This window comes from Megalops cyprinoides, chromosome 1 (assembly GCF_013368585.1).
Source record: "Megalops cyprinoides isolate fMegCyp1 chromosome 1, fMegCyp1.pri, whole genome shotgun sequence".
NCBI classification, from domain to species: Eukaryota; Metazoa; Chordata; class Actinopteri; order Elopiformes; family Megalopidae; genus Megalops; species Megalops cyprinoides.
This window is the reverse complement of record NC_050583.1, coordinates 35,001-45,000: the sequence shown is the minus strand read 5'-3', so window position 1 is coordinate 45,000 and position 10,000 is coordinate 35,001. Positions and strand designations below refer to the sequence as shown.

Sequence of the window (10,000 nt, the reverse complement as noted above, 5' to 3'; positions counted from 1 at the left end):
GCCCCGGCGGGACCTCTCCAGGGACCGTCCATGTCCTCGGATCTTTGTGGATCTTGGGTAATAAATAGAAGATTCTGTTTCTAGGTGTGTTTGGACCTAACAAGAAATCGCGCTGTTTACGATTGATGTATTTCTTGTAGTACAAATCCTGTATTATAGTATGAATTTCTTTTTGTGTTTGTGTTTGTAAAGATACTGGAACCGACATATAATGTTTAGTATTGGAAAGTTGTCGGTTTGCTTCCAATAGATATTGTTGCTTATCCATGATGACTATTTTTGAACCCTTATCCGCAGGTTTAATGATTATCTCTCTATTCTGACAGAGTTCCCTAATGGCTGCTCTCTGTACAGTAGAGAGATTATCTGTACGGGCTATGGAATAGGTATGTGACTTTGCTGTTATTAAGTCCTTCCGTATTAACTGTCTGATAACAGGGTTCACTTGTGCAGTTTCCGGCTCCCAATATGATGGGAGGATAAATGGTGTCTGTTCTGTCTGTGTATCTGAACCAAAATAATCTAACAATTTTATTCTTCTATGAAAAGCATGGACGTCCCTCCAGAGGTCCCGCCGGATATCTTGGTTGGGGAGAGGAATAAAAGTTAGGCCTCTCTCCAACACTTCCACCTGTGCCTCGGAAAGCTGAAAAGTAAGTGATAGGTTAAGCACATTACTGTGTTCCAAGCGTTGGGGAGATCGTGACCGCTTCTCCCCCCCTAGAAGTTTAACTGCCGGCACCAGTGCTGAAATATCCTATTTGCCGTGGTTGGAGTCCAGTGAATGTTATCACCTGTAGTGAAGAAGGAACTGTTGTGTATCTCCAATAAAGGTGTGCAGTACGTGGCAACATATTTATTGATTATAGTTAAGTTAGACTTCTGCAGCTCTGTTAAGTTGGGAGAAAACATAATCACAGGCACAAACAACGTTGCATTTGGAAAAACTCTCTGTGCTGTGTTAAGTAATTGCTGTAACTGTTTGATTGCTGTTTTTCTAGGATCCTGATCTTTATTGTTGATCCCCAAAGAAAAAATCACTTTTTGCGTGGACTGGAAGACTGGGCAGTTTTTGAGCACGCCATTAATGTGGTAGAATGTGGCGCCTGGATAACTATCAATTTGAATTTGTTCGTTCTTAAATGAGGGAATTCTTTTCAAATTTGAATCACCAATGAAAATTATTGGCTTCTCTGCTATAAAGCGCCAGTCATAGAGTTTGCGATCTGACCGTGGGTGACCCCTGGGGTAGAAAATAGGCTCTCTCTCCGAGGCCGTGTCTCTTAGGGTTTGAGGGGAGGACTCAGATTGGGGTCGATTCATGGGATTTTGCCCTTTATTTGCCCCTTTCATCATGTCCTGTGCCTCCCCCAGAGTCACGGATTCAGAGAGAGGCTCACCCCGCGGGGGTAAGTGCTGTGCCGGAGACTGGACATCGGTCTGTCTGGTTGAACTAGACCTGCCTGTGGGCGATAAAACCAAAATCCTGTCATTTGTACGTATACTGACATTACTCTGTTTTCCCAAAATAACAGATGCTGCAGAAGCATTTTCCGGCAAAGTGATTTGATTATCTCGTTTCTGAACCAGGTCCACCTCTTCGCCGCCCCCTGCCCGGACTCCCCCGCATGCCCCAGAAGTGGCAGGTGAGTCTAAGCCCGTGTGGGACGGTGTAATATCAAGTACCTGTAAAGCTGTATCAAACTGAGATTGTTCTATATCTCCCAGGGTGGCCCCATTGTCAGCTTTAAGGCCCATCCGGCCAGCAGTGCAGGTAGGTACCATAGATACATTCTCAGTAAGATGGTGATGAATTTCTGCTTGTACTAAAATTTTGTTTTTCTGTTGCAGGGTGCTCGACTGAGCTACAGGCGGCACGCACACGGAGGAATTCTCATCAGAGGTAAGTACCGTTATTTCTTTTTTCAGGGTTCCTGTTTCACCATTTTGTATTGCGGCTATAGAGCGAGGCTGCCTGGGGGTAGCAGGCCTATCAATGGGGCCCTGTTGGCCCGCAACTACCTGGGCATAGGTGGGTACAGCAAGAGACGGAGCATCCATATTAGTCATCTCCACTGGACTCATATGCATCTGAGTACACAAGGTAGGTGAAGTAGTACCAGGCATCCTAAAGTCTCTTGTTGTGGTCTGGGGTGTAAGCAATTCCATCACTCTTTCGATGATCATTCTATTAAACTTATGTTTGTAGCGGGCTTTGGCCCAAACTATAGCCATATTGAAGGCCTCCTGGTTAAAGGGGCCTAATGTCTGAGTGATTGAAGCAATCACTCCGTCATAGTGCATTTGTAATATTGCCATATTGTTCTCCATCCACTTTAAAGTATTCTCCTTCACTTTGCTTTTAGTTTGCTCAGAAGGAGAGGATGGCTTTATGAAGTCTGTTAATTTGTTTACTTGTCTCATCATGCCTTTAGGAAAAGTTTTGGTTTCCACTGCCTGATTTACTATTTGAATGTGATGGATTGCTTGCATGAGTTTAAAGTATTCCTTTGTTGTTTGTTTGTTAAGTTGGGACCGCATTGGAAGAGCAGGAGGTGCAGGGGAGGGAAGAGAGGGAAGGGGAAGGGTCTCCTGTACAGCCTCAACAGTGTCTTCATTTTGAGTATTGGCCAAAGCCGTGTATCTATTCTTTGACAACATTCTAAATTTTTAATCTGAACAGTTACAGGCCTAAACACCACTGTGATAAGAAGCAGGTTTTCCCTTTCCAGGGCTCTCACCCTTCCTTTCTCCTTTCGGCTGGTGGATGCGAGAAGAAGGCTCTCTTGGCGTGTGGTCCCAGGATGGCTTTGTGTTGCTTCCGTCCGTGGCATAAAGTTTAAGAGAGAAACCACAAAAATGGTTACCAGGGAGTGAGCAATGCTCAGTTTAAAGTTCTCCGGCCCAAGACGGGATCCACTGCCCCCGGGGGAATCCAACAGGCCCCGGCCTTTGGGCCTCTTTCAGTTGTTTAATTTTTCACCTTTCTTCTCTTTGCAGGTGGTGGGGGAAGCCTCTTGTGACTAATCAGATTAAAATTGTACTTTTTTATTTAAACTTTCAATAAAAACTTTTTTTAAAAAAAGAAAAAACACACAACTTTGTCCAAATCGTTTATACCTCAAAATAACAAGACACAATCCTAACGTTTCGCCTATCAGCTTCGTCAGAGGAAAATGGAGGCTGCAAGGCAAGGGTTGCTATATAGGTTTGCTAAAGGGGATTGACTGTAAAAGCAGGCCTCAACATAAAAGCTTTCTATTGGTTCTTCTGTCTTATAGGAGGGTGGGATTTACACTCCCGTAGGTCTTATCTGCTATTCTAGGGAGGGGTTTTCCTCCAGGGAAACAGAAAAACCATTCCTATTGGCCCTTTTGAATTCTAAAAACTAAGATTTCCTCTCTCCCCCAATAGGAATTCCCTTTAAAAGACTGGTCTCCCATCCCCAACCTGTTCAGGACTTGTCCTGCTTAGCTAAAACCATTGTTGAAGGTAGCCTTATAAATGAGGGAACCTTGTAATTTCACCGGGCCTGCAATTCAACCCTATAGAGGGATTTACTTCCAGAGAGGGTTTTATTAACTCTAAAGAACAGGGAGGACTCTACAATGGCTCTGGCTAGGTTAGGTTGTTTTGTTTTATATCGTTTTTAAGAAAAAGGAGCACAAAGCTCTTCAGTGCTCTGGCCTATTGTATCTTCCCTTGGGGTTGTACCTGTTCTTGGGGTCCCAACTGGAGTTTAGGGTTAGAGTTAGGGCCACGGTTGCAGTCCAGGCCCAATTTAAGGTTGGGGTCAGGGTTGGGGTTAGGGCCCCGGTTAGGGTCAGGGCCCAGATTAGGGTTGGGGTCCACAGTAGGATTAGGGCCAAAACAGCTAGGGCCCCAGTTAGGGTTGGGATTAGGGCCCCGATTAGAGTTAGGGCCCCAGTTAGGGTTGGGGTTAGCATTAGGGTTAGGGCCCCAATTAGGGTTAGGGTTGGCCTTAGGGTCGGAGCCATGATAGTCAGGGCCCCAGTTAGGGTTGGGGTTAGGGTTGGGGTTAGGGTTGGGGTTGGGGTTAGGGCCAAGATTAGGGTCAGGGCCCTAGTTAGGGTTGGGATTAGAATTGGGGTTGGGGCTGCTGCTGTCAGGGCCCCAGTTAGGGTTGGGGTCAGGGTTGGGGTTAGGGCCTCGATTAGAGTCAGGGCCCCAAACCAGGTTGGGGTCAGGGTTGGGGTCGGGGCCACAGGTGTGGTCAAGATCTAAGTTTGGGTTGGGGTTAGGGCTGGAGTTGGGGTCAGGGCCTAGATTGGGTTCAGAGTCAGGCCAGGATGGGAAGGCCGTACCTCCCCCGGGTGGCAGCAAGGGAAGAGGAAACAATTCTAATATAAATAATTCATCTATATGCGGGCTCCAGGGCGAGAGGCGGCCATACAAGTGCTGCTGTCAAAAATAAGTGCTTAAAAGACATGCATAATGAAATCAACCAATTCACACACACATATATAAGATAAGGAAAAGACAAAGAAGGCTTTATTCACATGATTAGTGACCAATTCATCAAAAAAAACCAAAGGTAAATTAATTCATTGTTGCCTCTCTCCTGGCCCCCCCATATATAAAGTGCTAATCCCCCCTCTCCCCACTTCACCACCAGGAGGAGCCCCACCTCCCCATCCTACCCCCTCCTTTCATTAAGCCCCAAGGGTGCAATTGTTCTTAACTTCATTATCCACACTCTTTCCCTCATTCTCCTCTCCCCATTGGACCACCCGGGATTACTTTCCAAGCCCGACACTTTTAGACCCGAAACCGGATGAATTTGAAAATGACTGGTAAGTTCAGTCTGTAGATGAAATCTTTGGATGTTATATAAGTGCTGTTTTAGCCGTGTTGCTATGGTATGCTGCGTCTCTCCTATATAAAGTTTGCCACAGGTGTTGCAGGTAATTGCGTAAATCACACTTCTGTCTGTAATTGATATCCTTTTCCAGACTGGTGCTCCCTCCCCACTGTATTTATTTACCAGATAAGAACTGTGTTGAAAATATCTACGGACCCATAATTGTGAGTTATCTCTATTCGACGGTACTCTTGAGCGTACCATCAGGTCCTTTAAATTCTTGTTCCTCCTGAAGGCCGCAATTATTCTATATGGCTGAAGTGCCGGTAATTGATTCTGCACATTCCTAAAGTTGTTCCTAATTTTTGAAATCAACGTTTTATTGGACTCCGAATAGGTGGTGATAAAGGGAATGATGTTCGTTTCTTCCTTCCTTTGCACCTGGGCCAAGCCTTTTAAAACTTCAGCTTTTGCATATCTTAATAGCCTCTTTGAGTACCCCCTGCCTCGCAGCGCTTTAAACAGCGTCGTCGTTGCGATTTCAAAATCCTCCTGGAAGGTACATATTCTATGAAATCTGAGTATCTGTGATTTAACTAGGCCTTTAAATGTATGTTTAGGGTGATAACTCTGTTTATGTAGCAAGGCATGAGTATCCGTACTTTTGAAATAAACTTTTGTGGCCAATTTGCTATTAGCCGACTGTTGCGCAGTAAAGAAAACCGTGGTGTCCAAGAAGTTCACGGATTTTGAATCCAGTTCATATTTCAACTTTATTGAAGGATGGTGCGTATTCAATATCTGAAAAAATTCTCCAAATTCTTCCAAACTGTAAGGCCAGATACCAAAAATATCATCCAGATATCGGTAGTAGGCCACGGGCAAGAGTGGGCATTTAGCCAACGCCTCCGCTTCCCATTCGGCCATATAGATGTCTGCGTAGGCTGGGGCGAACTTCTTACCCATGGCCGTTCCCGATATCTGTAAGTAATGTTTGTCATTAAAAATGAAATCATTTTTTGTAAGGCTGATATGCAGAAGCTGAAGTAATTGTTCGTCTGGTCGCGCAGGATCCGGATTTCTACCAAGTACGTTACTCACCGCTTGTAACCCAGCCTCTGTGTCTATGTTAGTATATAGGCTATCCACATCTATTGTAAACAGATATGTGTTAGGGGTTACCGTTATGCTCTTAATCTTGTGCAGGAAATCGTACGTGTCCTTGATGTAACTCGGATGTCCATGCGCTAAAGGATTCAAGTAGTGATCAATATACTGTGCGATGTTATATGATTCACTCTCACAGTCCGATACGATGGGGCGCCCCGGCGGGACCTCTCCAGGGACCGTCCATGTCCTCGGATCTTTGTGGATCTTGGGTAATAAATAGAAGATTCTGTTTCTAGGTGTGTTTGGACCTAACAAGAAATCGCGCTGTTTACGATTGATGTATTTCTTGTAGTACAAATCCTGTATTATAGTATGAATTTCTTTTTGTGTTTGTGTTTGTAAAGATACTGGAACCGACATATAATGTTTAGTATTGGAAAGTTGTCGGTTTGCTTCCAATAGATATTGTTGCTTATCCATGATGACTATTTTTGAACCCTTATCCGCAGGTTTAATGATTATCTCTCTATTCTGACAGAGTTCCCTAATGGCTGCTCTCTGTACAGTAGAGAGATTATCTGTACGGGCTATGGAATAGGTATGTGACTTTGCTGTTATTAAGTCCTTCCGTATTAACTGTCTGATAACAGGGTTCACTTGTGCAGTTTCCGGCTCCCAATATGATGGGAGGATAAATGGTGTCTGTTCTGTCTGTGTATCTGAACCAAAATAATCTAACAATTTTATTCTTCTATGAAAAGCATGGACGTCCCTCCAGAGGTCCCGCCGGATATCTTGGTTGGGGAGAGGAATAAAAGTTAGGCCTCTCTCCAACACTTCCACCTGTGCCTCGGAAAGCTGAAAAGTAAGTGATAGGTTAAGCACATTACTGTGTTCCAAGCGTTGGGGAGATCGTGACCGCTTCTCCCCCCCTAGAAGTTTAACTGCCGGCACCAGTGCTGAAATATCCTATTTGCCGTGGTTGGAGTCCAGTGAATGTTATCACCTGTAGTGAAGAAGGAACTGTTGTGTATCTCCAATAAAGGTGTGCAGTACGTGGCAACATATTTATTGATTATAGTTAAGTTAGACTTCTGCAGCTCTGTTAAGTTGGGAGAAAACATAATCACAGGCACAAACAACGTTGCATTTGGAAAAACTCTCTGTGCTGTGTTAAGTAATTGCTGTAACTGTTTGATTGCTGTTTTTCTAGGATCCTGATCTTTATTGTTGATCCCCAAAGAAAAAATCACTTTTTGCGTGGACTGGAAGACTGGGCAGTTTTTGAGCACGCCATTAATGTGGTAGAATGTGGCGCCTGGATAACTATCAATTTGAATTTGTTCGTTCTTAAATGAGGGAATTCTTTTCAAATTTGAATCACCAATGAAAATTATTGGCTTCTCTGCTATAAAGCGCCAGTCATAGAGTTTGCGATCTGACCGTGGGTGACCCCTGGGGTAGAAAATAGGCTCTCTCTCCGAGGCCGTGTCTCTTAGGGTTTGAGGGGAGGACTCAGATTGGGGTCGATTCATGGGATTTTGCCCTTTATTTGCCCCTTTCATCATGTCCTGTGCCTCCCCCAGAGTCACGGATTCAGAGAGAGGCTCACCCCGCGGGGGTAAGTGCTGTGCCGGAGACTGGACATCGGTCTGTCTGGTTGAACTAGACCTGCCTGTGGGCGATAAAACCAAAATCCTGTCATTTGTACGTATACTGACATTACTCTGTTTTCCCAAAATAACAGATGCTGCAGAAGCATTTTCCGGCAAAGTGATTTGATTATCTCGTTTCTGAACCAGGTCCACCTCTTCGCCGCCCCCTGCCCGGACTCCCCCGCATGCCCCAGAAGTGGCAGGTGAGTCTAAGCCCGTGTGGGACGGTGTAATATCAAGTACCTGTAAAGCTGTATCAAACTGAGATTGTTCTATATCTCCCAGGGTGGCCCCATTGTCAGCTTTAAGGCCCATCCGGCCAGCAGTGCAGGTAGGTACCATAGATACATTCTCAGTAAGATGGTGATGAATTTCTGCTTGTACTAAAATTTTGTTTTTCTGTTGCAGGGTGCTCGACTGAGCTACAGGCGGCACGCACACGGAGGAATTCTCATCAGAGGTAAGTACCGTTATTTCTTTTTTCAGGGTTCCTGTTTCACCATTTTGTATTGCGGCTATAGAGCGAGGCTGCCTGGGGGTAGCAGGCCTATCAATGGGGCCCTGTTGGCCCGCAACTACCTGGGCATAGGTGGGTACAGCAAGAGACGGAGCATCCATATTAGTCATCTCCACTGGACTCATATGCATCTGAGTACACAAGGTAGGTGAAGTAGTACCAGGCATCCTAAAGTCTCTTGTTGTGGTCTGGGGTGTAAGCAATTCCATCACTCTTTCGATGATCATTCTATTAAACTTATGTTTGTAGCGGGCTTTGGCCCAAACTATAGCCATATTGAAGGCCTCCTGGTTAAAGGGGCCTAATGTCTGAGTGATTGAAGCAATCACTCCGTCATAGTGCATTTGTAATATTGCCATATTGTTCTCCATCCACTTTAAAGTATTCTCCTTCACTTTGCTTTTAGTTTGCTCAGAAGGAGAGGATGGCTTTATGAAGTCTGTTAATTTGTTTACTTGTCTCATCATGCCTTTAGGAAAGGTTTTGGTTTCCACTGCCTGATTTACTATTTGAATGTGATGGATTGCTTGCATGAGTTTAAAGTATTCCTTTGTTGTTTGTTTGTTAAGTTGGGACCGCATTGGAAGAGCAGGAGGTGCAGGGGAGGGAAGAGAGGGAAGGGGAAGGGTCTCCTGTACAGCCTCAACAGTGTCTTCATTTTGAGTATTGGCCAAAGCCGTGTATCTATTCTTTGACAACATTCTAAATTTTTAATCTGAACAGTTACAGGCCTAAACACCACTGTGATAAGAAGCAGGTTTTCCCTTTCCAGGGCTCTCACCCTTCCTTTCTCCTTTCGGCTGGTGGATGCGAGAAGAAGGCTCTCTTGGCGTGTGGTCCCAGGATGGCTTTGTGTTGCTTCCGTCCGTGGCATAAAGTTTAAGAGAGAAACCACAAAAATGGTTACCAGGGAGTGAGCAATGCTCAGTTTAAAGTTCTCCGGCCCAAGACGGGATCCACTGCCCCCGGGGGAATCCAACAGGCCCCGGCCTTTGGGCCTCTTTCAGTTGTTTAATTTTTCACCTTTCTTCTCTTTGCAGGTGGTGGGGGAAGCCTCTTGTGACTAATCAGATTAAAATTGTACTTTTTTATTTAAACTTTCAATAAAAACTTTTTTTAAAAAAAGAAAAAACACACAACTTTGTCCAAATCGTTTATACCTCAAAATAACAAGACACAATCCTAACGTTTCGCCTATCAGCTTCGTCAGAGGAAAATGGAGGCTGCAAGGCAAGGGTTGCTATATAGGTTTGCTAAAGGGGATTGACTGTAAAAGCAGGCCTCAACATAAAAGCTTTCTATTGGTTCTTCTGTCTTATAGGAGGGTGGGATTTACACTCCCGTAGGTCTTATCTGCTATTCTAGGGAGGGGTTTTCCTCCAGGGAAACAGAAAAACCATTCCTATTGGCCCTTTTGAATTCTAAAAACTAAGATTTCCTCTCTCCCCCAATAGGAATTCCCTTTAAAAGACTGGTCTCCCATCCCCAACCTGTTCAGGACTTGTCCTGCTTAGCTAAAACCATTGTTGAAGGTAGCCTTATAAATGAGGGAACCTTGTAATTTCACCGGGCCTGCAATTCAACCCTATAGAGGGATTTACTTCCAGAGAGGGTTTTATTAACTCTAAAGAACAGGGAGGACTCTACAATGGCTCTGGCTAGGTTAGGTTGTTTTGTTTTATATCGTTTTTAAGAAAAAGGAGCACAAAGCTCTTCAGTGCTCTGGCCTATTGTATCTTCCCTTGGGGTTGTACCTGTTCTTGGGGTCCCAACTGGAGTTTAGGGTTAGAGTTAGGGCCACGGTTGCAGTCCAGGCCCAATTTAAGGTTGGGGTCAGGGTTGGGGTTAGGGCCCCGGTTAGGGTCAGGGCCCAGATTAGGGTTGGGGTCCACAGTA

General features: G+C 44.8%; 2 long non-coding RNA genes across 2 annotated transcripts; both read left to right on the top strand.

Moving 5' to 3' along the window:
• The first annotated feature begins 327 nt into the window (after positions 1-327).
• LOC118794088 lies at positions 328-1,964 on the top strand. The gene is made up of 5 exons (XR_005005736.1): positions 328-386; positions 550-653; positions 1,591-1,646; positions 1,729-1,774; positions 1,852-1,964. It is a non-coding gene; the product is annotated as an uncharacterized LOC118794088 (long non-coding RNA).
• Positions 1,965-6,471: 4,507 nt separating this feature from the next.
• Positions 6,472-8,108, top strand: LOC118794093. The gene is made up of 5 exons (XR_005005737.1): positions 6,472-6,530; positions 6,694-6,797; positions 7,735-7,790; positions 7,873-7,918; positions 7,996-8,108. It is a non-coding gene; the product is annotated as an uncharacterized LOC118794093 (long non-coding RNA).
• Positions 8,109-10,000: the final 1,892 nt, after the last annotated feature.